Source organism: Hyperolius riggenbachi, chromosome 1 (genome assembly GCF_040937935.1).
Source record: "Hyperolius riggenbachi isolate aHypRig1 chromosome 1, aHypRig1.pri, whole genome shotgun sequence".
NCBI classification, from domain to species: Eukaryota; Metazoa; Chordata; class Amphibia; order Anura; family Hyperoliidae; genus Hyperolius; species Hyperolius riggenbachi.
In genome coordinates this window covers 296588314-296614604 of record NC_090646.1, presented here as the reverse complement: position 1 = coordinate 296614604, position 26291 = coordinate 296588314, and the positions used below count along the sequence as shown (strand labels likewise).

At 47.6% G+C, this 26291-nt stretch overlaps 1 protein-coding gene across 5 annotated transcripts in view; it reads right to left on the bottom strand.

Moving 5' to 3' along the window:
• The window catches only part of ACSBG2 (acyl-CoA synthetase bubblegum family member 2), a 256592-nt gene that overhangs the window by 88718 nt on the left and 141583 nt on the right, over nt 1–26291 (bottom strand). Inside the window, exon 1 of one of the 5 annotated variants that reach the window (XM_068233751.1) lies at nt 21020–21074. The exons of the other annotated variants lie outside the window; for them this stretch is intronic. The gene's annotated coding sequence lies outside the window, so the exon portion shown is untranslated. Of the gene's footprint in view, nt 1–21019; nt 21075–26291 lie in introns of those variants that run through there. 5 annotated transcript variants of the gene reach the window in all.

Here is a 26291-nt window from a genome sequence, read left to right as displayed (position 1 = left end):
TCAGGAACCGGCTCCGCTGCACACCTGCAGATACGGTTCCCAACTGCGGGTTTGACCAGATCAAGCGGCGAGCAGCCTTATTCAAGCTACAACAAGGCTGTCGCCCATTAAAGCACTTCCCACTTCCACCACTAACTGCTGCTAGATACTTCAACGACTCCCACTCTGCTGTCGAGTGATCTGCACGCAGTCTGCGTTTTCGTATTTGGGTCAGCTTTGCTCTTAGGCCAAACACGGGAACGCCACACAAACAATACAATCGTACAGTAGCAAGGCACAATCAGGCACTCAACTTGTAACATAAATTACACTGCAGTCTCTTTCTAGGCTTGAGCTAGTTTAGTACATCAGAAGTCAAACTTATTAAATAAAGATTTAATATTCCAGAAAAAAAGTGGAAGAATGCAGTATATACAAAAGATTTACAAAAACAAAATAAAAATTACAAAGATAAAGTTAAAAAGATACACAATAAGACAGCTTGCATAAAAATGGGGATAAACGTTCAGTGTGACGGTTTGATCATTGTTTGCGGGAGAACACACTCTTCCGACCAGTAGTTGGGGCAGTTCTAGCATCTTTGCTATCTTCATGGAACTACAAGTTGTGACTATCCTAGACCAACTTATATAGTTCGAAGTGTCGCCTGGGGGTTCAAGTCCAGACATACTTTAATTTCTTCAGGTTTTCACAGAACGCCTATCATATCCTTTCTGGCTGTGATAGGCAACGTCAAAGCTTTCCTGTCCCACCTTGAACGTTGCAGATATATTTCCCATCTCCCCATATATCTAATTTCCACAGGTAAAAATTGTAGTTTACCACACACACACACACACACACACACACACACACCAAAAGACTTCTGATTAAGGGTTTCCGGTTAGCCTTTGAAGTTCCCAGACTCAGTTGGTCCCGATTTGTATATTGGAACAATGGGGCTGTCTACATATACACAGAGTTCAAAAGCCATGCAGACACAGGCTATCCTTCGCCAAATGGCTGCTAATTATCAGCTCCCTGCTTCCAGAGGAACTGAATGCTAATGTACCGTATTTTTCGGACTATAAGACGCACTTTTTCTCCCCCAAAAATGGGAAGAAAAAGTTGGTGCGTCTTATAGTGCGAATAGTACGCTAGGCTCCGCCCCCGTCCATGGTAATTATGTCTGCTCCCGCCGGCCATTGTAATTGTATCCTGCCCCTGCTGGGTCTTTGCTGTGTCCGCTCCCACCTGCTGTGTATAATCAAGTCCGCTCCTCCCCACACCATAGAAATCATGTCCGCTCCCCGGCCATGCTAAGGATCTGTGCGCAGCAGCCTTCACCTGCCACCGCATGCATCTATATGCCTCCCCGTGTGTTTTTAAATACAGCCATGCCCGCTCCCCTGGCAATGCAATGCTAAGAACCCCCACGGCGACAGACCACGTGCTTCTATTCATCCCCGGGTGTTTTAAATACTGGCATGTCCGCTCCCCCTGGCTATTGTTAAGGATCCCTGCACGGCGACAGCTGAAATCGGCAACAGACCACGTGCTTCTAATCATCCCCGGGTGTTTTTTAAATACCGGCATGTCCGCTCCCCCTGGCTATTGTTAAGGATCCCCGTGCACGCCGACAGCTGAAATCAGCGAAAGTCCGCATGTCCCCGAGCTGCAACAGCCTGCTTCCAGTCTTCCGAGTGTTTCTTCTGGTTTACATCGTCACAGGCGCCCTCTCTCTGCTTGACCTGGCGGTGCACGTGCGACTCAGAAGACTGGAAGCAGGCTGTTGCAGCTCGGGGACATGCGGACTTTCGCTGATTTCAGCTGTCGGCGTGCACGGGGATCCTTAACAATAGCCAGGGGGAGCGGACATGCCGGTATTTAAAAGACACCCGGGGATGATAAGAAGCACGTGGTCTGTCGCCGTGCAGGGATCCTTAGTATTGCCAGGGGGAGCGGACATGCCAGTATTTAAAACACCCGGGTAGGACTATAGAAACACGCCATGACAGGTGAGGTCTTCCGCTGCTTTTTACCGTTGCCGTGCGGGGATTCTTAGCACTGCCAGGGGAAGCGGACTTGATTACAATGGGGAAGCACGCATACCGTAATTGCAAGGGGGAGGCGGAGGGGAGCAGACATGATTATAATGGGTGGGGGGAGGGTAGCAGACATGATTATAATGGGTGGGGGGAGGGTAGCAGACATGATTACAATGGGGGGAGGGGAGAAGACATTACGGGAGGGAGCAGACATGATTACAATGGGAGGGAGGGCAGCAGACATGGTTACAATGGGGGGGGGAGCAGACATGATTACAATGAGGGTGAGGGGAGAAGACATGATTGACATGGGGTTAGGCAGACCTTTATCCACTATGAGAGAAAGAAGTAAATACTTAATGATTGCTACATGCTTTCATGGGGTAACAGTTTGGAAGGAGAAGATCCACAAGACACCTCACACCATGGACGCACCAGGTTTAGTTTTTTTTTTCCCTGATTTTTGCCCTCTAAACCTAGGTGCGTCTTATGGTCCGGAGCGTCTTATAGTCCGAAAAATACGGTACTTCACACTGCCATACAATCACATTAGCATTCAGTTTCTACCAGCCAGGTGACCAATGCACACCCTGAAGCCAGCTGCCAGCCTGGCCTCTTAACATGCATACACATCTGACATAATACACAAAACAAACAAACAGAAACTGAAAATATGGCTTCTGTATGATCCCAACATCATAACTAGCCACTATATCATGACAATGCCTGGTACACAATGCAATTTTCCATCAGATTAACGCGCAAATGTTTCTAACAGGTCTGAATTTGATATACAATTTTTTAGATCACTTTTACACAAAATCAGGAAAGCTATCAGAAATCAGATCGGACCTGTTGGAATAACTGCTTTGACCGTCAAGCTGTACTCTTGTCCCTGTGTGAGCACAGACTAGACAAGAGTTCAGTTTAGACTCACCAGTAGTGATGTTTCTAACCATTTCAGGTTAAGGCTTGGAAAAAAAAAAAAAAGGAGGAGAGATGCTAGGCTTCTCCCCAAGGAAATAATTAGCAATAAGATTATAAGCCCCCACCCTGCCCTCCTACTTCCAGTATATCCAACCGTACAGTATTGAAAAACAAAAACCGAAGTGACAGGGAGGGATGACGTACGCTGTACCCTGAAATGGTTAGAAACACCATTACTGGCGAGTCTAAACTGAACGGTCTCTAACCATTCCAGGAGTAAGGCTTGGAAAAGGAGACATGCAAGTCATTTCATAGTCATCAGGGAGGGACTGCTGCCTGCAATAGTTTGTTGCCAAATCCATTCAATGGTCTGCTGCTGTGGCCAGAAACACTAGAATACTGGAGGTAGGAGGGCAGGGTGGGGGCTTTTAATCTTGACAATTGTGTTTCCTCAGGGGGAGGAGCCTAGTTTCCTCCAAGCCGTACCCTGGAACGGTTATAGGGAGGAAAAAAAAACAAAAAACAACACTTTAGATCCAGCCACTTCCACAACTACAGTAGAATCTGGTTATAGTAAACTGATATAGTAAGCTTAGTCCCCAAGTCCCAATCATGTGCCAGTAAAAACAACAACAAAAAAATTCAGGGTTAATCATATATAGGATTTATCCTGAGAGTAAACTTGATACAGAAAACTACTTGGCAAGGTCTGTTTGAGTTTACTATAAAGGGATTCTACTGTATTTAAAATATGCCACTTCCAAACTCCTGATAAATCATCCCTCAGCTACAAAATCATTTCATCAGTCCTTTCACCATCTAGGCTTTTGCTTCTACAATCAACGCATAGTGCACGTGTGTGAATGCTAATATAAAGCCTGCATGCAGCGGGTTACAACAACGCCACTGTAGAAATGTAATTTGTTGGTTGCTATTGGCCACACCTTGGGTTCGGCACCAGCACCTTAGCTTATAACTGCACCCAGCGATAAGACATTCCCACAGCCGGCAGATATCTCAACTCAAAAGTTGATTCCAAATGTCTCAAGCTTGATTCCAAATGCCCCAACGACCAGGCTCTGTTTCACTGCACTGGGCTGTGCAGGCTTTTCAGCCTCCTGCACAGCCCAGCGATCGGACTCACCTTTTTTGTCCCTAAGGGGACATGCCGCCTGAGGTGTCCAATCGCTGTGGCCGTTAAATGTATTTATTTTTCTTAGCCTCTATGAGGCTCTCTCCCAATCCCTCCCCGTGGGCCTGTATTGAACAGGACGGCCAAAGGCTGGGGATCACCAATCTCATACAGCGCTGCCGGGGACCGCAGCGCTGTATGGATGTAAACAAAGGGGATTTCCCCTTTCGTTTACAATCGCTAGCTGCGATCGGCGGCTTGCAGGCTAATCACGGAACTCGGTTCCGTGAAAATGGCAGGGAACGATCGCGCATGCGCACAGCCATTCCCTGGGAAACTGCAGCCCCAGGACTTAATAAATTAATTATTATTATTATTATTATTATTATTATTATTCCAACATATTACGCAGCGCTGGACAATAAATAGGGATACATACAATATTTAGGGGTGACATACAGCAAAATGACAATACTTGATGCCAATTGGCGTTAAGCGGTCCTGGGGCTGCCGCCACGCCCATCAGCGTTAGGCGGTCCCCAGGTAGTTAAGGAATTTAGTCGGCAAAACAGATATACAGGTGTTCATCAGCAACCTTATCTTCATAACATGATTATCTTAAGCTTTTCATGGCATCTTGAACTAGTCCTTATGATTACCTCCGGCTTTCTGTTACGAACATCTATGCCAGGCATGGGCAAACTTGGCCCTCCAGCTGTTAAGGAACTACAAGTCCCACAATGCATTGCAGGAGTCTGACAGCCACAGTCATGACTCATAAAGGCAAATGCATTGTGGGACTTGTAGTTCCGTAACAGCTGGAGGGCCGAGTTTGCCCATGCTTGATCTATGCCATGTTGCACTTAGGCCCGGTTCACATTAGCGTTCCAGGTCCGGCTTCCCCGGACCCGGAACGCTCCGTACACAGCGGATGGTGAATGGATACATTGTTAATGTATCCATTCACACTCGTGCGCCGTCCGGATCCGATCCGGGAACGCAGCTCCGGGACGGTCCGGCTTTTTTTCCCAACATGCGCTATTTTTCAGTCCGTCCCGGTGCGGCTGCGGACCGGGGCCAGATCCTGACCCTTCGCATGCGGCCATGCTGTGCAATGGGAAACGGATGTTTCCCATCACACTGGCAATAGGACCGGATGCTTCCAGCACCGATCCTATGCCACTTGGGGGGGGGCCCGGACTACACGCCGGTATCCCCCATGCTTGCAGTGCCTTTCCGGCACTGCAATGTATCTAGTTCCGGCTACTTTATTGTAGCCGGAACTGATACATTCCGGATCCGCAACTTGTGCCGCCTTGTGGCCACCGCAGAGACCCGTACGATCTCTTTGCGGCCACCGGACCCTTGCGGACTCGAGTCAGAAAAACTGACTCCAATGAATGCCTATAGGAAAATCTGCATCAGAAAAATCGGGTTTAGTGGAAACAGGCCCATAGGCATTCACTGTAGTTTTTCTGCATCCAATCTGTGTGTAGTGGAAACAGGTCCTTAGACAGCACTTAGGCCTATGTACAGCATACAGACAGATGATAGGAAGTTTTGAGTAGAAGTAGTCAGGAAGTAGAACTAACTAGAAGCGATTTCCCCCAAGACCGTCCATTCCTTATAAACAGCCAATGGTTAACCCTGGAGTCCACCCCTAGTGGGTGCAGTCCACTGTTGATCATATACTCAGCCTGCCATAGGCTGGTAGGGTCATATGATGGAATGACCAGCACAATCTTTACTGCGCATGCACTAGAAAATCCCATTTTCCAGTGACCTGTTCCCTTATTCTTTGGAAAGCATTGTTTTCTGTTCCCTGGCAATTGTTTACCTTTAGGAAATATGAAAACATTTTAGGTTTACCCCGCTGCTGCCTGGATGCTGGTACATCTTGAGCAGGTACTGCGCTTCGGCCTTGTGGAAGACACAGCACAATGTTCTACCGAACATAATGCTTCTTGCAATATCTATTTCTCTCTACGAGAAATTCTCCTTAAAGAGAACATCTGCATAGAAAGTCTTTACTAAAACAGTGGTATTTTAATGTAGATTAGGGTTCTATCCTACAAGAATCTACCCCAGAGATTCTTACAGTTCTCTCCATTAAGAGACCATATGCAGACCTCTTACCTTATGGTTCAGACAGCGCCTAGGATTTGTCTATTTTTCACTTTTCCATGCTCTTGCTCATACACTCTGATCTAGGCGTTTGCCCCTGGGAGAGTGAGCAAGACCTCTTAGCCTCCTTTAACCTGGCTCTCTGGGGAGGCCCTACTTCTAGGTCCCTGTTGCGCATTTGACGCGGATGCAGAGAGGATGGTCATTACTTACACACTTGCATGTTCATGGAAAAATGAAACTAGTTTGTCCGTTAAGCAAAAGGAGCAATGCCAGGTGTCCCCCCCCCCCCCCCCCCCAAAAAAAAAAAAAAAAAAAAAGGCTTTAAATAATTTACTCCATCCCATAGGTACTGCTGAAGGCTAGAGAAAAAAAAAAAAAAAAAAAAAAAAAAAAAAAAAACTCTAACATTGTATAATGTAGCTTAGCTTGGAAATATTAGCTTATGAGATTGTGCATTTGAAATTATGCACACAGATCAACATGGTTAGATTTGTGTCAAACACAAACTCACCTGTGTAATGATGCATATGATTGTAATACCCATCATTACGACCAGTGGGTGTAGAGAAAAAAAAAAGTGAACTTCCGAGGCCCAGTCTGAGTGTCCATGGAACAATTGTTAGAAACTTTTTCCACCAGGTCAGACTGGAACTCACCTGATTGTATTTGTGTTCTACCTCTAAGATCTCCCCGGCCATGGTGAATCATCACCTCTAGTTTGGTGTTATGTTCATTTATCCTTTTAACAAAGTGTGGTCGTGTGTCAAAACCTGTACCCATCTGTCCCATGGCATGTTATCTCTCAGGATGGGCACTTCCTGTGGAATTTTGAACTTGAGTTCTCTTAATTTGAGGAATAACGTAGTCAAACCTCGATGACTGGATGCATATGGGATATCCACTGACAGTGAGCGAGATCAAACTTATCTGATCAATTATGAAAATGTACAATGAATGTGTCTGTAGACATGTTTAACAAAAACAAACCTTTTCCTTCAGCCACTGGAGATATTTGTTTGGCTTCAGGGCTGATCTTTTGAATGGCAGCTGTGCATTCTGTGCCATTGAGCCAGCCATTAAAACAAATGTGGACAGGCCTGTAAAATTGTAAGAGCAGAGAGTTGAAATGCAGAATTTTTCTGCAATGCAACTGATGTAGCATGAAATAACTTTTTGCCTATTCCCATGCAGAGCTCATGGCCGTGAGTCTTACGGGACAAGACACTTGCAGTGATGCTAGTATGCGCCTGAATCCCTGTAGCTACGCCATGCAGGGCTATAGGGATTTGGATGCTTGCTGCAGTGAACGGCAGCATGCCATCTGAATTGCGCCAGCATACAATTTGGACAACAGGCCTATTGACAGAATAGGCACGTCCCCACTCGATTCACATGCAGGGACGCTTTGCATATTCCACACAAGTGAAATAAACCTTTAAGCTGCATTTCCTCCTGCGTCTAACCTGGTAGCCTTGATCCTTCCTTTAAAATTAAAAAAAAAAAAAAAAAAAAGTCCTCAAAGTCCATCTCTTCAAACTCTCCTACCCATATTCTTTATTTTCAACCATTACTACTTAGCCACCCTTTAATTTCTCCTAATTAGTGTAGAAAAAGATTGGCATGAAGTGGAACTTTTACCCTACAACACTGTAATGTGTTGCTTTAAAGCAGGGGTCCCCAAATGTTTTGGTCAAGGGCCGGGTCAACATACTTCAGACTGCTGGGGGGCATGAGTATACATGAAATGTAGAAAATACATTGAGCCAAGGTAGTGTAAACTATTACCTGTTAACATGTGCAGCCCTTGTGTCTCCCATTTAACCAAATCAGATAGTATGTCCTGCAACGAAGAGGAGAACTCCCAGCAGCAGCCATCCATGTGGCGCCCGAAGAAAATCTTTTATACAGACAGTGAAGCATACCCAGGTGACAACCTGCAGTCCAACTGGACCCATGGGGTTGGGTGGTGCCAGCACTGCTATTCTATATGTGGGTCGCAGATATTTAAAGATTCAGTGGCCCGCATCTATAAGTAATAGATTGAGAGTGGGGGGGAACCGTGAAAGCCTCTGGGAGCCGCATTCGGCCCACGGGCCTTAGTTTGAGGACCACTGCTTTAAAAGGAATACTGTAAGGAGGGGAGGGGGTATGAGTTGAACTTACCAGGGGCTTCTAAGACATCCTGAGCCCACGCAGCCACTCACCAATGCTCTGGCCTTGCCTCCAGTTCACTTATGGAATTTCAGACTTTACTGGGCCTGCGCAGTATGCTCCTGGTGACATCAGCAGAAGCGAGGACACGGCAACGCAGACGCAGTGGTTTTCACACTTTAAAGTCTGAAATTCCAGAAGTGAACCGGAGCATCGGTGAGTGGCTGTGCGGGCACAGGATGTCTGTGGGGGACCATTAGAAGCCCCGGGTAAGTTCAACTCATTTTCCCCTGCCCCCCCCCCCCCTACAGTAGTCTTTTAAATAAATATCACTTACACAATCTCACAAAAAAGTGAGCACACCTCTCACTTGTGATTTTATTGTATCATAGAACACCACTGAAGATGTAAAGTAGTCGGTGTAAAGCTTGTCATGGTTTGGGGCTGCATGAGTGCTGACAGAACTGGGGAGCTACAATTCATTGAGGGAGCCATGAATGCAAATATGTACTGTGACAAAGTAGAGCATGATCCCCTCCCATCAGAAACTGGGCAACAGGGTAGTATTTCAACCCCAAACAGACCTCCAAGACAACCATCGCCCTGCTAAAGAAAGGATGCTCTAGGTAAAGGGTGCTGGACTAGCCAAACAGGTGTCCAGACCTTAACCCTATTGAGCTTCTGTGGGGCATCCTCAAATGGAAGGTGGAATTGTGGCAGAAGATTCCAGTGGCACCCTGTGCAAGTCTAGTGAATGCTGTGTCCAGGAAAGTTAAGGCCATGTTGAAAATGGTTGGCACATGAAATGGACACTGGACACAATTTTGACATTCTTCACTTTAGGGGCATAGTCACTTGTTGCCTGCAGTTTAGACCTTAATGACTCAAATATTTTGATGGGATAGCAAGTGTACACTGTTGTAGAAGCTGTACACTGACGCTTTATGAAAAAAAAAAAAGTATGACATCTTCAGTAGAGATGGCCCGAACCTTCGATTTTCGGTTCGCAAACTTCCACAAAAGTTCGGTTCGCGCGAACCGCAATAGACTTCAATGGAGAGGCGAACTTTGAAAACTAGAAACACTTATGCTGGCCAGAAAAGTGATGGAAAAGATGTTTCAAGGGGGTCGAACACCTGGAGGGGGGCATGGCGGAGTGGGATAGATGCCAAAAGTCCCGGGGGGAAAAAAAATAAATCTGGATTTGACGCAAAGCAGCGGTTTAAGGGCAGACATCACATTGAAGGCTAAATTGCAGGCCTAAAATGCTTTAAAACATCTTGCATGTGCATCCATCAATTAGGGAGTGTAATTAGAGTATCGCTTCACACTGACGCACCAAACTCACTGTGTAACGCACCACAAATAGCTGTTTGTGTAGTGACGGCCATGCTGCGCACCATGGCCAGAGTGCAGGCCGTGGCTGTTTTCAAGCCCATATGGTCGCCGGGCTGTGGTAGCTCAATGATAGAACAGTGACTGTCCAGCTGATCAAATTTGGTCTGTCCACAATGAAGCAACAACCTTATCTTGGGTGCGCCCCCCCCCCTCCCCTCCTGGAAACTCCTATAGCCGGCGGTCATTGCTTCATTGTGATACGCAAGCCCCTTCACCGCGACAAGGTAATAATCACTAAGAGGAATTGGCACATGTACATGCCTTTTGTTTTGTTGTTGCAGCTGCAGTGCAGCTAGAAAAATTAGGCAGGCACGTATACGCACCAGAATAGTTAGTATAGCGACCGCTGCTAGCAGCGTCCTTAAAAATTCAGGAATCTGCCTGGAGTCCCTGACCTGGTTGGTGGTGGCGGAGAAGGCAGTCAAGCGGCCTGCGGGCAGAGGTGCTGTGTGGGGGGGGAAGACTTAGTCTTGGGGCAGGCAGTAGCCCTCCGGGATCCATGCCTCATTCATTTTGATAACGGTAAGGTACTGAACACTTGTGACTTAGGCGACTTCTCTTCTCAGTGGCAATGCCTCCAGCTGTACTGAAGGTCCTTTCTGACAGGACGCTTGAGGCAGGGCAAGACAAGTTGGATGGCAAATTGGGACAGCTCTGGCCACAGGTCAAACCTGCGCACCCAAGGGTTCATCGCTGCTCAGTGTCTACATCCACACTGAAGGCCAGGTAGTCAGCTACCTGCCGGTCCAGGCGTTTGTGGAGGGTGGATCCGTAAGCGCTAAGGCAAGGCGTTGGACTAAAGAATGTCCGCATGTCCGATATCACCATGAGATCGCTGGAGTGTCCTGTCCTTGCCTGCATGGACATGGGAGAAGGATTACTGGCAGTGGTACCTTTATTGCGTTGTGCTGTGACATCACCCTTTAACGCATTGTAAAGCATAGTTGCCAGCTTGTTCTGCATGTGCTGCATCCCTTCTGCCTTCTGGTGAGTTGGTAACATGTCCGCCACTTTGTGCCTATACCGAGGGTCTAGAAGCGTGGCCACCCAATACAGCTCATTACCCTTTTTTTTTTTTTTTTTTTAATACGGGGTCCCTCAACATGCTGGACAGCATGAAAGACGCCATCTGCACAAAGGTGGATCCAGACGTACTATCCATCTCCTCTTGCTCTTCCTCAGTGAAGTCAGGCAAGTCCTCCTCCCCCCAGCTACAAACAATACCACGGGAACGTTGAGCATTACAAGCCCCCTGCGACGCCTGCTGCAGTTCTGCCGCCGCCTCCAAAGAAACACCTTCCTCATCATCAGAGTCTGACTCTTCTTCCCCACACGACTCTTCATCCTCCTCCCCCCTCTGTGCTGCTGCAGGTGTTGAGGAAACATCTGGTTCTGATGCAAATTGATCCCACAACACTTACTCCCATAACTGTTCCTCTTCACGCTCCTCCACAGCTTGGTCCACCACTATGCACGGCACGCTCCAGGAAGTAAGCGTGCAGGATCAAGTCGCTGATGGTGCCTTCACTGCGACTCACCAGGTTGGTCACCTCTTCAAACGGCCACATGAGCCTGCATGCATTTCGCATCAGTGTCCAGCTGTTGGGCCAGAACATCCCATCTCTCCAGATTGTATCCTACTGATATTGTAGAGGTACTGGGCAACAGCTTTCTCCTGTTCTAGCAGGGGAGAGAAAACATGAGGGTCGAATTCCAGCAAGTTGGGCTATCGCAAATCAGGCGTCTCACTGGCAACTTGTTTCTCCGCTGAATCTCGGCGAAGTGTGCCATGGCCGTGTAAGGCCGCCTGAAGCGCCCATACAACTTCCTGACCCGCTTCAGGACTTCCTCTAAGCCTGGGTATTTTGACACAAACCTTTGAATGACTAGATTCAGCACATGTGCCATGCAGGGTAAACGTGTCAGTTTTCCCAAATTCAACAGGGAAATGAGATTGCTGCCGTTGTCACACCACGTTGCCGATCTCCAGCTGGTGCGGGATCAGCCAATGATCCACACGTCTGTTAAGAGCAGCCAGGAGAGCTGCTCCAGTGTGACTCTCCGCTTTGAGGCAAGACAGATCTATGATAGCGTTACACCGTCGTACCTGGCATGCAGCATAGGCCCTGGGGAGCTGGGGCTGTGCAGCTGGAGAGGAGGAGATCGCAGCACCAGTAGAATTGAACAGCCACTCAGCCAAGGAGGAGGAGGATGATGACAGCGAAGAGGATGTAGCAGGAGCCGTGGAGGTGTCACAAGTTGGTCTGCTGCACAGCCACGTACTCTGTTTGCCATCGGTCACCAGGTTGACCCAATGGGCTGTGTGAGTAATGTACCTGCCCTGACCGTGCTTGGCAGACCAGGCTTCCGTGGTCAGGTGGACCCTTGACCCAACGCGGTGTGCCAGAGATGACACCAGTTGCCTCAACTTCACGGTACAGTTTGGGTATCGCCTTTTTAGAGAAATAATTGCAGCCTGGCATCTTCCACAACGGTGTCCCAATGGCCACAAATTTACGGAAGGCAGAGTCCACCAGCTTGTATGGTAACAGCTGGCAAGCTAACAGTTCCGCCTAGCCAGCTGTCAGGTGACTGGCAGAAATTGGCTTCTTCCGCTCAAAGATTTCCTTCACAGACACCTGGCTGCTGTGGGCAGAGGAGCAGGAACCGCTCAAGGTCAGAGGCGGAGTGGAGGAGGGTGGCTGTGAAGGTGCGAGGGAGAAAGCGGCTGAAGATGATGCACCTGTAGGAGGAAGAGTAGAAGGAGGGTGGCTTTTTTGTGTGCTGCTTTTGCTCAGGTGCTCTTCCCCTTGCAGTTTGTGCCTTTTCTCCATGTGTCTTCGTAAGGCACTTTTCCCTACGTGGGTGTTGGCCTTTCCACGGCTCTATTTTTGGAGGCAGAGAGGACAGATGGCATTGCTCCGATCTGAGGCAGAAAAAAAAAAAATCCCAAACTGCTGAGCCCCCCTGGGGTTATGGCACTATGGTGGCATCAGCAAACATTGAAGGGCATGTTGCCTGGCTGTACATAGGTGGCAATACATAGTCAACCACGTCCTGACAATCTTGGGAGTTGATGGGACGTGCCTTCTTCTGAGCACTGTACTTTGGTCCAGGGCCGCATGAAATCACATCACCATGACCTCGCACAGACCTGCTGGGTGGCCTCTGCCTCTACCAGTTTTGTCCATATCGGAGGGGATGAAGTGAAAGGTGTGCACTGACTTGAATAATACAATGTGCAGTCAACAGGTATATCACACTGCGTGCGCTCACGTGAGCAGGTAGTGTAGGTATATGCAGTGATGGATATTATGTGCACCTGTCACACACAGACAGGTACAGTGACACTGCATGCGCTCATGTAGGTGGGTGGGTGCACAGTGAATAGGTAGATATATGCAGTGATGGGTAATGTTCACCTGTCACACACACACACACAGGTAGTCACCGAATGTGCTGGGCCTGGCAGTGGCACACAGTAGGAATTACCAAAGCTGTCTATGCAACACAAGTGTCAGTGGGACACAAAAAAAAATAAAAATTTAGATCACAAGATTAGCTCTCAAAAGAGCTGTTGTGGGGTGCTTTTTTAGCAATAAGAATCAGCAAGGAGCAAGCTAAGAAGCCTACAAGAGCCTAACTAAGCTTTCCCTATGAGTCTGCAGCAGCTATCACTTCACTAATTACTGCAGGCACACGAGTGATTCCAATGCCTGATGCTGCCTGCCTTTTATAAGGGGGTGGGGCTCCAGGAGGGAGTAGTAGTACAAATATTCACAAAAATGTGAGGTATAATCACTTTTGAACATATATAAAACATTACATTATCTTGAGCTAATTTTTATATCTACTATCCAGCATAAATATTTATGCTCCAAGATATCCAGTCTTGCATACTGAAACTTTATCCTCAGCAGTTTTCCGCATTCCATCCGCTTATCATTCCTAGCATTTCATATCTTTATGTAGTGATAGAGTCGTCAATAACCTCACTTTGCTCTGCACAATAAATGGATACTAGAGCTTTGTAGAAGAGTTTTGTGTACCAGGGGCGCAGCACGAATTCATGGGGCACTCATAGCAAGGTTTTAGTCAAACCATCCCCCCCCCCCCAAAAAAAAAGGGGCAGCGAGTAAGACTTTTGGAGGATGGCCTGGCGTCAAGACCAAAGCATTTGAAACTTTGGGTCCATGGCTAGGAAACTCCCTAGACCTTATCCACATAACGTCCAGCTAACGCCGATAGGCGGCGGCTGGTCATTTGTGGTTTTCCATGGAAATGGCCACTCGATCCATGTCAGTTCACGGAGGGCGTCTCCGTGAACAGCCTGCAAGCCTCCGATCGCGGCTCGCAGGCTAAATGTAAACACGCGGGGAAGAAATCCCATGTTTACATCCATACAGCGCTTAGGGGGTCTTGGGGAGAAATGAAAAAATGAAAATAAAAAAAAACAAAAAAAAAACTCTTGGCTAATGAAAGTGAATGGGATGGTGCACACCAAAGCGGATCGTTTTTCCACAAACGCAAACTTGGGGCTGCTGCAGTTCTTAGATTTATGAGGCGTTTCTGCCTAAATGTTAAAGTATAGGAAAGTTGAAAACCGCTAGATCAGAGCGGTTTCCCAGGAGTTTGTTACAGAAGCTTTTCAGGAGAAGCTTTACTGTAACAATATTTGTAATCTGCTACAGAAAAAAAAAAATCCAAAAAATGCTAGGCATCAGGGGCGTAGGAATAGGCCCTGCAGCCGCGGGGGGGCCCGGCCCTCCCCCTGGGGCCCGCTTGGGGCCATTTGTGGGTGCTGGAGGGGTGGCAGCATGAGGGGAAAGCCTTGCCCACAGTCGGCGGGGAGAGGGGCAGTTCCCCCCTCTCCCTCACCTCGGGGCTCTCCCCTCTGCGCTCCCCTCCAGCTCGTAAGTATGTGGGGCTGTGGTGGGCAGCGGGCAGATACATACCTGCTTCCGTGCGTTCCATCGGAGACTTCTCCCTCTAGCGGCTGACGTCACTTCCGGAAGTGACGTCAGCCGCTAGAGGGAGAAGTCTCCGATGGAACGCACGGAAGCAGGTATGTATCTGCCCGCCGCTGCCCGCTGCCCACCACAGCCCCACACACTTACGAGCTGGAGGGGAGCGCAGAGGGGAGAGCCCCGAGGTGAGGGAGAGGGGGGAACTACCCCTCTCCCCGCCGACTGTGGGCAAGGCTTTCCCCTCATGCTGCCACCCCTCCAGCACCCACAAAACTCCGAGCGGGCCCCAGGGGGGGGGGGGGGGGAGGGGGGCCCGCTCTGAAAATCTGCAGGGGGGGCCCGGTGGGGCCTAGTTACGCCCCTGCTAGGCATGTTAAGAACACATCTCTAAACATGCCTAGAATCGCTCTGAAATCTGCTTCAAAAACCTCTAGCGTTTTGCTGATCTGCTAGAGGATTTTGGTGTGCACTGGGCCTTACAGCTGATACAAACAAATCCTGCAATAAGTCTCATTGTCAGCCCCCAACTTATCCCCGGTAGAGAGTAATGCTTTGCGGTGGTTGAGGAAACGTCCCGACCTCACTATTCGCAAAGCAGACAAAGGAGGATCAGTGGTGATCTTGTCTACAGAGAGATACAAAATGGAAGCTGAGAGACAGCTGTCTGACACTTCCATTTACAAACCACTGAAAAAAGATCCTACCACAATGTACCACTCTGCTCTGAGATCACTGTTGAGGAGAGGAGCCGAACAAGGCTTCCTCACTCATGCATTAGCTAACAACCTTCTCCCTGCTTTTCCAGTTAAACCCGTCTGGTACTGCCTTCCTAAGATCCATAAATCCCTGACCGATCCCCCAGGCCGACCAATTGTTTCAGGCCTGGGGGCGGTCACGGAGAGACTTTCCAGGTACCTGGACCACATCCTCCGGCCTTTACTTCTTCATGTCCCCTCACATCTTGGAGACACCATAGATGTGCTGGAGGGCCTTGAGTCCTCATCGTGGTTTGAGGGAGACCTGTTGGTGACCATTGATGTCACTAGCCTCTATAGTAGAATCCCACATGCTGATGGTATCAGTGCCGTGAGGATGTTCCTTGACAGATACACTGCAAAGGATGCTTCTTACAATGCGTTTGTGTGCGAATGTTTGGAATTCATTCTTTCCCATAACGCCTTTTTATTTGGGGACGCTTGGTACCAGCAGGTCTCCGGTACAGCGATGGGGACTCCGGTCGCTTGTACCTATGCCAACCTGTTTTTAGGGGCATGGGAAGAACTTTACATTCATTCCCCCAATAATCCTTATCGCTCGGCTTTGAGGATGTGGTCCAGGTACGTGGACGATGTCTTGATCTTTTGGTCGGGTGGTATTCCACTTTTGCAAGGCTTTTTGGAGTATTTAAACTGTAATGACGTCAACATGCTCTTCACTATGGAATGGTCAGTTGACAAGGTCAGCTTTCTTGATCTGGAACTGGCCATCTCAGATGGGAAAATTGTTACAAAGGGTTATCGTAAACCTACCTCCTCCAATACCATCTTACATAGCAAAAGCTACCACCCTCAGCACGTTATCACCTCTCTCCCCTACGGCCAATTCCTGCGACTCCGCAGGAATAATAGCACACTTCAAGACTTCCTCCAACAGGCAGAAGAATTGAAACAAAGACTCCTCATTCGAGGATATGAAGCAAAAAATCTTGATCTGGCCATTAATAGGGCCCTTGTTAAGGAAAGACCAGACCTTATCAAGAGGAGAAGGCGAGATAACACAACTAAACAGTCAGGGGTTTTCTCGTTTGACTTTTCCCCTATGGCCAATCAAATTAAATGGGCCTTCAGTAGAAATTGGTCTCTTCTCTTGGAAGACCCGACTCTTAAAAGTATTCTACCTCCTCAACCCCTAATCACCTTTAAGAAAGCACCAACTATTGGTGATCTTTTGGTGCATAGTGATTTTCGCGAGCATCCACAACGCACTTGGCTGAGCGATTTTGCTTCCATAGGCAACCATAGATGCGGCTTCTGTAAAGCCTGCCGGTTCATGAGAACTGGCAAGTCTTTTACTTTAGGCCCAGTGCAACACAACATCACATTTTTTGCCACCTGTAGAACTAAATTTGTTGTGTACGCTCTGTGGTGCCCATGCCACAGATTCTACATTGGCAAAACCACCAGGATGGTGAAGGAACGCATCCTGGAGCACATACGCTTGCTTCCCAAAAACAAAGGGTGCCCAAGGATTGTTGAACACATGTCAACTGTTCACCAAAGCAATCCCAATCTCTTGTCATTTGCTTGCATTGAGTCCTGTGATGCCCCCCGTAGAGGAGGCGACAGGAAAAAATTATTGCTCAGACAAGAGGCGCATTGGATCCTACGCACTGATGCAATGGGTTCCTTGGGTCTTAACGACTATGTAGATCTGGCCTGTTTTCTTGACCCCTGATCATTCTTCCAGGGGTTCTTCGTGTTCCTTTTATGAACCCCTGTACATTCTCCCTAGGTCGCTTCTTGTTGCCCTTACAATCCTTCAGCGGTTCCTTTTCCTCTATTTTTTTATCTATGTTCCTCTTACCAACATTATGTGATGGTTCTTAACGGAATCATATTAAATTAAAATTTAAATCAACGAATCAATAAATTTTTCTATTAAGGAGGATGGGCCGCTTGAGGGATTGTCTGTCTCTCTCCACTTGGTGGCCGTTCTGCGATCTGCAGCCTCTCTTCTACTTGGTGTATCCAAGCACCCCTTCCCTCTTCTTTTCCCTTCTTCATCCTTGTTATTCCCCACTCTCACCCCACCACCTTCCACTCTTTTCTTCTTGGGTATCACTTGTTATCCTCCTCTTCCCCTCCCTGGCTCTGCCATACCCTGCAGCTCAGCATTTATGCATTGTGCTTCAGTCCTTGGTGGAAATGGTCCACCCATCTACTTGGAGTGCATCCACTACTAGTTGCCTCCCCTCGATGTCTCCATCTGTTTTGGCAACACCGAGGTTGTTATGGTTTCTATCAGGCACGCGATTTGAGCGCGTCACAGCAGCTCCGTGTGCCGTAAAGGCTGAAGTGGTTTAGGATTAGTTAGCGTGCACGCACGTCATCTTGACGCGTGCACGCGACTGTCCTTGCGGTATTGTTCCCGCCCCCACCAGTGACGCTTGCGAGCTAACTAGCGTGAGCGGACGTCACCTTGACGCGTACATGCGACAGCGCATGCGTCACTTTATGCGTTCCACTATGCTCAGCTGGGGACTGGCCATTTCTGGCCAGCAGTTCCAGTAGGGGCGGATCCAACTGCGGCGGACCGGAAGTATTCTTCCAACACGCTTTAAATACCCCGCCGCTCTTCCAGCATTTGTTGCACCTGCACCTTAGAGAAAGCTTGGCGTAAGCCACGCGAAACGGTCGTCGGGCCGTGCACCCTCTGGCACCCACCACCGCTGCCTCCCACCCACACCCAGGTACCAAGTCAGACACACCTTTTTTTGGCACCACCGCCATTGTTTGCCATTATGCTTGGATGTTATGCTCTGCTATGTTCATCATGACCATCTTTTTTATGCCACTGTCTACTTATTGTTGCTGTATTAAACACTATAGTGCCGGATCTTCTTCATGCTACTTTTTTGTTGAACTTGCTGCTCTACATTTGTCCTGAGCACATAGTGTTCTGGGTGTTTTTGACCTACCTACCCCGAGTGCCCGCTAACTCTCCCTCAATAAGTCTCATTGACACAGGCACTTAGATCAGTGACTGGAAACTATGTTCCCATTCACTAATCTCCATACTATCAGGCGGCGAAGAGAACGCTTGCGGGAGTATGCATATTCGTGGAAGACTAATATCTACGTCCCTGGGACTTCAGATAAATCCTGCAGGGCGTAGATATACTACACGCTGTACAGTAAGTAGTTAAGCTGGAAACCAAACGAGCATGAGTAAGATTTTAATTATGTAGTAAAAATTATGTAATATCTTAAAGTGAAAGAATTCCCCTAGGTTTCATTAGGACACAAGTTAATCCACAGCATGTTTTCTGCTAGTATATTTATGGAAAAACAATTATTTGTATTACTACATTACGTAACCGAAAGCTGTTCCGTTACGTAGATAAAGTTCAATTAGTTCCAGACTTGAAGTACAGTCAAATGAATAAATTAGTGAGTTCTAAACTTATCTGTCAAGAGCTTATAGGTTTCATTTTCTTAGCCATACTCCTTTGGCTTCAATTCTAAAAGGGCTGAGCGATAACATTTGGTTGTTAAGATACTGCATTCAGTATTTTGGACTTATGTTTTCCAATTTATAAAAATTTCACAGGTGCGGTAGATGTTCGGTAGTTTACTCGCTTAAATTGACAAAAGCCTATTTGATAACAGAGCAGCGTGGAGTTGTTTCTGTGTTACATGCTGTTCTGAGAAATTACAGTACGAGGCATCCCCAACATCCCTTTAGAATGTACACGTTTGTTATACTGCCTCTGCTCCCTGTGATTCTGCCCATTAGGGCTCGTTTCCACCATTGCGGTGTGGAATCGCCTGGATTCCACCACAGACAAAATCGCATGCGGCTGCATTTCTGCATGCAGTGTTCCCCGCGATTTCGCATGGCTAAGAAGCAGGCGAATTTAACCATGTCACTGCCTGTGTAAATTCCCATAACATTACATGCGAAATCGCGGGGAAAACCGCATGACAAAGTCACATGCGATTTCCCTATTAAAAGCATTGCGGGCGATTCGCCCGCTTTCCAGCCACACGTAAAATCTGACAGCTCTGCCGTGCAGATTTCCCCCGCACACCAAAACGCACCCGCACAAGTGGAAACAACCCCATCCACTTGTATTGCCTATGCGAATCCGCATGCGGTGCCTGCATGCGGATTCGCTATAGTGGAAACGAGCCCTTAGACTTTATTAACATTAGTTGCTTAGGTGATTTCCCCATTAGCTTCTCTGCATCTTCAAAAAGGAACCTAAAGGGTTAAACGTCTGAAGGGCTTCACAGTAGGCCTCTTATTCCATTCTCTCTGCTGGGCTGCCTGGGAGATAGAAAAGTTTGGCCTTCCGAGAAAGCATCGCAACCTATCAAAATCCAATCAGCAGGACACAGGGGTTGTTGCGATTGGCTCTCTGCTCCTGTCAGTCATAAGTTATCCCTCTCTGCTTCTGTGAGTCACAGCTTCGCACTGTTTCCGACAGACCAGAGCTGCCGGTAAGGTTTCTGAAATTTACCGCATGTTCTAGTCTTTATAAATTGACATTTACTGACATTTGTTGAGGTGTTCACCGCACAGGTCGGTAATTTACCTCACTGCTCACCAATTTCAGCTTTCCATGCTGTAACAGCCTTTATAAATTTACATTTTCCTAAGTGCTCAGTAAAGTCAGCTGTTTTCTGCATTACCTCATGCAGTAAGGCTAGGTCCACACTAGGCACGGTTGCAGGACGGACGCTGCAGTCCGGGATCAGGGGAAGTACCACCAGACCGCAAACTGATCCGTTTTCATAAAAAGTGCATCAGTTTCCGTTCAGTTTTTAACCCCAAAAAAACGGACAGAAAACGTCTATTAGGAAGGCAGTGGGAGGATTTTTTGGGCCAGTAATGAAGTTCAGGCTATCCGTTTTCTCATCAGTTTTTGGTGCCATTTTGCCTGTGGAGATGGAGATGCGTTCTCATTGCTCATTCACTACCCATCCGTGTATCCGTGGTCCGTAAAAATGCAGCAATTCCAGACCCTCCGTTCAGGTTTTGAAACCGGGTCCCTCCAAACGCAGACGGATTTTTTTTTTATTTTTTTTTTTGGGGGTGAGGACAGCTGCTATTTTTTAACATTAGTATCCGGGACTCAGTTTTTCATCAGGGCTGAAAAACGCAGCCACGGATATGTTTCCGGACCTAGTGTGGATTAGCTCTAATGCTTTATTAACTGAGGCCTTTGTGTACGAGTGGAGCCACACTGTGCCTGCACAAGTGGCCAAGCCTGCACAGTGAGCCCAGAAGGGTACTTGTGTGGCCACACTGTGCCTGCGCTTGTCCAAATGGGAGTGAAGCAGTCAACTAAAAAGAGGGTCGGTGTCCCAGTCAGCAGTGGTGGGGCCAAGGCCACATGAAGAATATGGAGGATAGTGAGACTTTCCTCTTCTTGAAGTGAACCCAAGGTGAAAAACTGATGAGATATTCTAATCCTAAAATTAACTTGAAAGTGACACTGAAAGGGGAAAAAAAAAAGCAAAAAAACAAAACAAAAAAAAAAGAAAAACCACACTAGTTAGACTTACCGGTAGAAGGTATTTCTACGAAGCCTCCAGGATGGCCCCTAGTCGAGAGTACCCTGGCCCCTCCCTGCAATATGAAACAGGCTTAGCATTCAATTGAGGACGTATATAGGACAGGTGCTCACCTCCCAGCGTCAGATTTCGCAGAGAACCCAAGCGCGATTCCCCTTGAAATACCACACTGAAAGATTATATCAGAAGAAGCAAACACCACTTGAGATAGGGAGGGAAGTAAGATGGCCATCCTGGAGGCCTCGTAGAAATACCGTCTACCGGTAAGTCTAACGAGTATTTTATCCCTACGTCCTCCAGGATGGCCCCTAGTTGAGAGACCACAGAAAAGTCATACCTCATATTTTAGGGTGGGATAACAGACTGCAGGACCTTCCTTCCAAAGGTCATGTCTTGATTTGAAAGGAGGTCTATTCTATAGTGTCTGACGAAAGTCGTTGGCGTAGACCATGTCGCTGTTTTGCATATTTGCTCTACCGATGTTCCTGCCCTTTCTGCCCACGAGGTGGAGACTGATCTTGTCGAGTGAGCTAACATTTGACCGGGGTCTGGTTTGTTTGCCATGACATATGCCTGGTAATTTGTTTGTCTGATCCATCTGGAAATTGTATTTTTACTTTCTGCCTGACCCTTTCTTTGGCCCATGAATATAACTAGTAGGTTATTACTCTTCCTCCATTCCCTTGTTCTATTTAAGTAAATAGAATGGCCCTTCCTACGTCCAATCGGTGTAGTGATCTTTCCTTTCATTTTTTGGTTTATCACAAAAAGGATGGGATGGTTAGGTCTTGCTTTCTATGAAAGTTTGAGCTTACTTTCGATCTATAGGTCGGGTCTGGCCTGAATATGATTTTGGCTTCTAGAACTGTCATGTAAGGCTCCTTAATCGATATAGCTTGCAAGTCGCTAACTTTTCCGGCTGACGTGATAGCTACAAGGAAAGCCATTTTAAGAGTCAGGAAATTGTCAGACGAATCCTCTAGCGGTTCAAAGGGTGGCTTTATTAGTTGTTGCAAAACTAACGAAAGATCCCAAGGAGGAGAAGTTTGTAGTTTAATTGGTCTAGTTTTAGAAATTGCTTTAATAAAAGATAACTATTTTTAGCTAACCTATCCAGAAACACAGATAGTGCCGCAATTTGCACTTTGATTGTGCTTACAGACAGGTTCATGTCGATCCCGTCTTGGAGGAAGTCCAGAATCAAGGGTAAAGTGTTTGGTTTTACTATGGCCCCTTTCCTTGTCTTCCACCCACAGAAAGTTTTCCATACTTTTAGATAGATTTTCCTTGTCATTTCTTTCCTTTCTGAGACTAGCGTTGAAATTACTTTTTCTGAGAACCCCTGTCTTCTTAGAAGCTGTTTCTCAGGATCCATACCGTCAGTCGTGACCTGTCTATGTGCGGATGATGCTGACCCCTCTGAGATAGCATGTCCTGTCTGATGGGGAGCGTCCAGGGGTCCTGAGTTGCTAGTGATTTGACCAGTGGTTTGACCAGTGGGAACCACGCTCTTTTAGGCCACCAGGGAGTGATGAGAATGATGTAGCTTTTTCCTGCATAATCTTTCCCACCACTCTGGGCAGTAGATTGAATGGAGGGAAAGCATAAACTAGCCCTGTCACAGGAGCCCTAGTGGCTGGCCGCACTTAGCCTTCTAAACGGTGCCAGCGCACAGATCGTGCGAACTCTGGTCGCAGTCAATGCGCAGGAACTGTTAAGAATTAGCCGCAGACAACTCAGAAGGGAGCCTGTGAGACACGGGTAATTACAACGTCACCTACTGGTTCAGAGTAAACTGCCACCACCGCGGTTACCATGGGACCGTGGAGCCCACTAACTGACTGACTAGTCCTGCGAATAAAACGGTTAAACACGGTATTCTGTCTAGCCAACAACAAACAAACAGTAGCGCATCTTCAGAGACCCGGGATCAGTTCTGTGTGTGTGCTGATAAGCAGGGTAGCGGACAGTGAATGACTTGGAGAAAGTCGTTTATTCACGCAATATAAATAATGAATATATACAGACAATTATTAAAATCACAATTATTAAGACAGTAATAGCCAGTATAAAAAAATAAAAGGGAGAAAAATACTTAGTTCCTGGAAAGATGTCCTTTTTGTGGGAAAACAGAGTTCTGGGTTTCAATTTGAGTTCAGAGTTCAGACCAGGTGGATGCCAGCATATCCTCAAGCTGGCATCTGATGAGTTCAAGATGTTTCAGTGTGGAGGACACTGAGTTTGGGTCCTCTGCCATTCTTATGCCCCTGCTTCAGTAGGAGGGAGTGAGGGCGGGGAGCCACACACCCCCTTAGAAGATGAGATGAGCCCTCCCCTTGTCCTGGGGGCTAGAAATCATATCTACCCCTATATGGGCTCTATCTCACAGAACCGTACAGGTCAGGGCAGATTTATTAACATTTTCAGGTCTGTCTCGATTTACCCAGCGGCCTGATACCAGACATGAGGGGTGGGACCCCTGTGGTATCATCAGGCACTTTCAAACTGCCTAACTGGCAGTCCTTACCTCAGAATGTTCTGAAACTTCCTCAGAACCAGCACCGGGGCTCATGCTACACTTCCCCCACGTTTGGCGAAGCTGCCATCTCAGGAACCCCAGAAATATGACAGATCTGGGAAGTTATGGATTATGCTATGAGACTCAGGTTTATTCAGGATGTGTTCTAGCTGCTAACAGCTGACTTCCCCTTTGATCTTTACCAGTGAGCAAGGTGTCAAGACCTCCCGGAGATTTGTAGCCTGCCTGGCTGCACCTAGGCATCCTGATCACCCCTTGGTTAATTAAACATCTACATGAGATCAGCTAGGTGTCACCTTATACCTGATGGATGGGCCATCCGCACAGCTTGAAGCCAGGGACTCTCTGGGCCCAGGCTCATTAGCATATCAAAAGAGCCATCCAGCCTTTAGGATGGTGCTCTCTGCTAAGAAAAGGACTTCAGCTCCCCCTACACAACCCAGATTGTATCGATTTGAAGCGCAATCGATGCAGGGAATCAAGTGCGATCGCTTTTTCTTCACGGGCGGTTACAGGACGCGCCTGCGGCCCCGCAACCGTCCGTGACAAACCCCCTGCCCCATGATGTGGTTAGAGCATCCCTGCTTTCTTGTGAAGATGAATCGGTGAGGGAAAAGTAATCTGGGAGTTTCGCGTTCGTTGGTGATGCGAACAAGTCCTTGTCTGGGAGACCCCATCTTGCTACTATTTGGCGGAACACCTCTGGGCAGAGTTCCCACTCTGACTCCTGGAGACAGTTTCTGCTTAAGCTGTCCGCCAGCCAGTTTTGAGTGCCTTTTATGTAGGTAGCTGTTAGGGATTTCACGTGAGTTTCTCCCCAGTGTGAAATCTCTAGCGAAAGGGTAAGAAGATCTTACCCTTGTCCCCCCTTGCTGGTTTATGTAGCTTACTGCTACTAGATTGACTGAGAGGACCAATACTTCTTGGTCTCAGACACTCCTCGAAGTAAAAAAAAAAAAAAAAAAAAAAAAAAAAAAGTGCTTCCTTGATAGCTAGCAGCTCTATTAAGTTGGACGACCTTTCCTTTTGGTGTGGTCCCCAACTTCCCTGAATCTGCATATCCCGGCAATGAGCCCCCCAGCCCCATGCACTGGCATCCGTTATACGTATAGTGGGGTGCTGAAGCCATGGTCTCCCCTGAGTAAGGTTTTTTGGTTGTAGCCACCAATCTAGGGAGTCTTGTCGAGACGTCTAGAGTTCTGATCTGGTTCAGAGATCTGATTTTTGTCCCAATTTTTTAGAAACTATTGTTGAAGTCCCCTGGAGTGAGCTTGAGCCCACTGCACTGCCGGGATACAGGACATCATTGATCCTACCAAAGACAACACTTATTTATTGTATTTATAAAGCGCCAACATATTATGCAGCGCTGAACATTAATTTAGGCTACAGACAATATTTAGGGGTGACATACAGCAATATGACAATACAGGAATACAAGAAAACCAGATCACACACCATAGTAGGAGTACCAGGTAATGCTTAGTCACTGGATGGAGCATGGAGATTAGGCACGTTAGGTTCACTCAGATGCATAGCATGGTTTCACAGTAATGGAGGTGCAAGATCAGGTAGGACACAAAAGGAGGAGGACCCTGCCCAAAGGCTTACAATCTAGAGAGAGGTAAGGACACAAATGGTAGGGGACCAGAGTTCAGCTGTAGGTTTAGAGCACTTGTGAGGGGTAGTAGGCCAGAGTGAAAATGTGAGTTTTGAGGGCTTTCTTGAAGATGTTGAAGGAGGGGGCTGCCCTAATGGGTGGAGGTAGGGAGTTCCATAGTGTTGGAGCAGCTCTTGAGAAGTCCTGGAGGCGTGCGTGGGACTGGGTGATGCGGGGGGCAGTTAGGCGAAGTTCATTGGAAGAGCGGAGTGAGCGGCTAGGTGTGTACCTCTGAGTAAGATCAGAAATGTAGGTTGGACAGGTTTTGTGGACAGATTTGTAGGTCAGACAGCATCTTGAATCTGATTCTGGATTGGATAGGAAGCCAGTGGAGGGATTCTAGGAGGGGGATCTGCCGTGGTGGAGCGATAGGAGCAGTGGATAATTCTGGCTGCCGCATTCATGATGGACTGCAGTGGGGCTGTTCGGGTCATAGGGAGACCAGACAGCAAGACATTGCAGTAGTCAAGGCGGGAAATTATGATGGCATGGATGAGGAGTTTGGTGTTGGCAGAGGTCAGGAAAGGGCGAATCTTACAGATGTTACGAAGGTGGAAATTGCAGGACTTTGTGAGGTTTTGGATGTGGGAAGTGAAGGAGAGTGCAGAGTCCAGGGTGACACCCAGACAGCGGGCTTGAGAGGTAGGGCGAATGGTAGTGTGGTTAACAGTGACATGCACATCTGGGAGATTCGTGGATGGCCGGGGTGGGAAGATCATAAATTCCGTTTTGTCTAGATTTCAGGAACCTAGCGGACATCCAGGAGGAGATGGCTGATAGGCAGGAGGAGACCTTGTCCATGGTAGTGGTGGATATGTCAGGGGTGTGGAGGTAGATCTGGGTTTCATCTGCATACAGATAGTTAAAACCCATGGAGGAGATAACCTTGCCAATGGAGGATGTGTAGAAGGTGAACAGTAGGGGGCCAAGGACCGAACCTTGGGGGACTCCCACCGAGAGGTGGTTGGGGGTGGACGAGGACTCATTGAAGGCGGTCGTGAAGGAGCGGTTGGAGATGTAGGATGAAAGCCAGGACAAGATCGTGAATGCCCAAAGACTGGAGG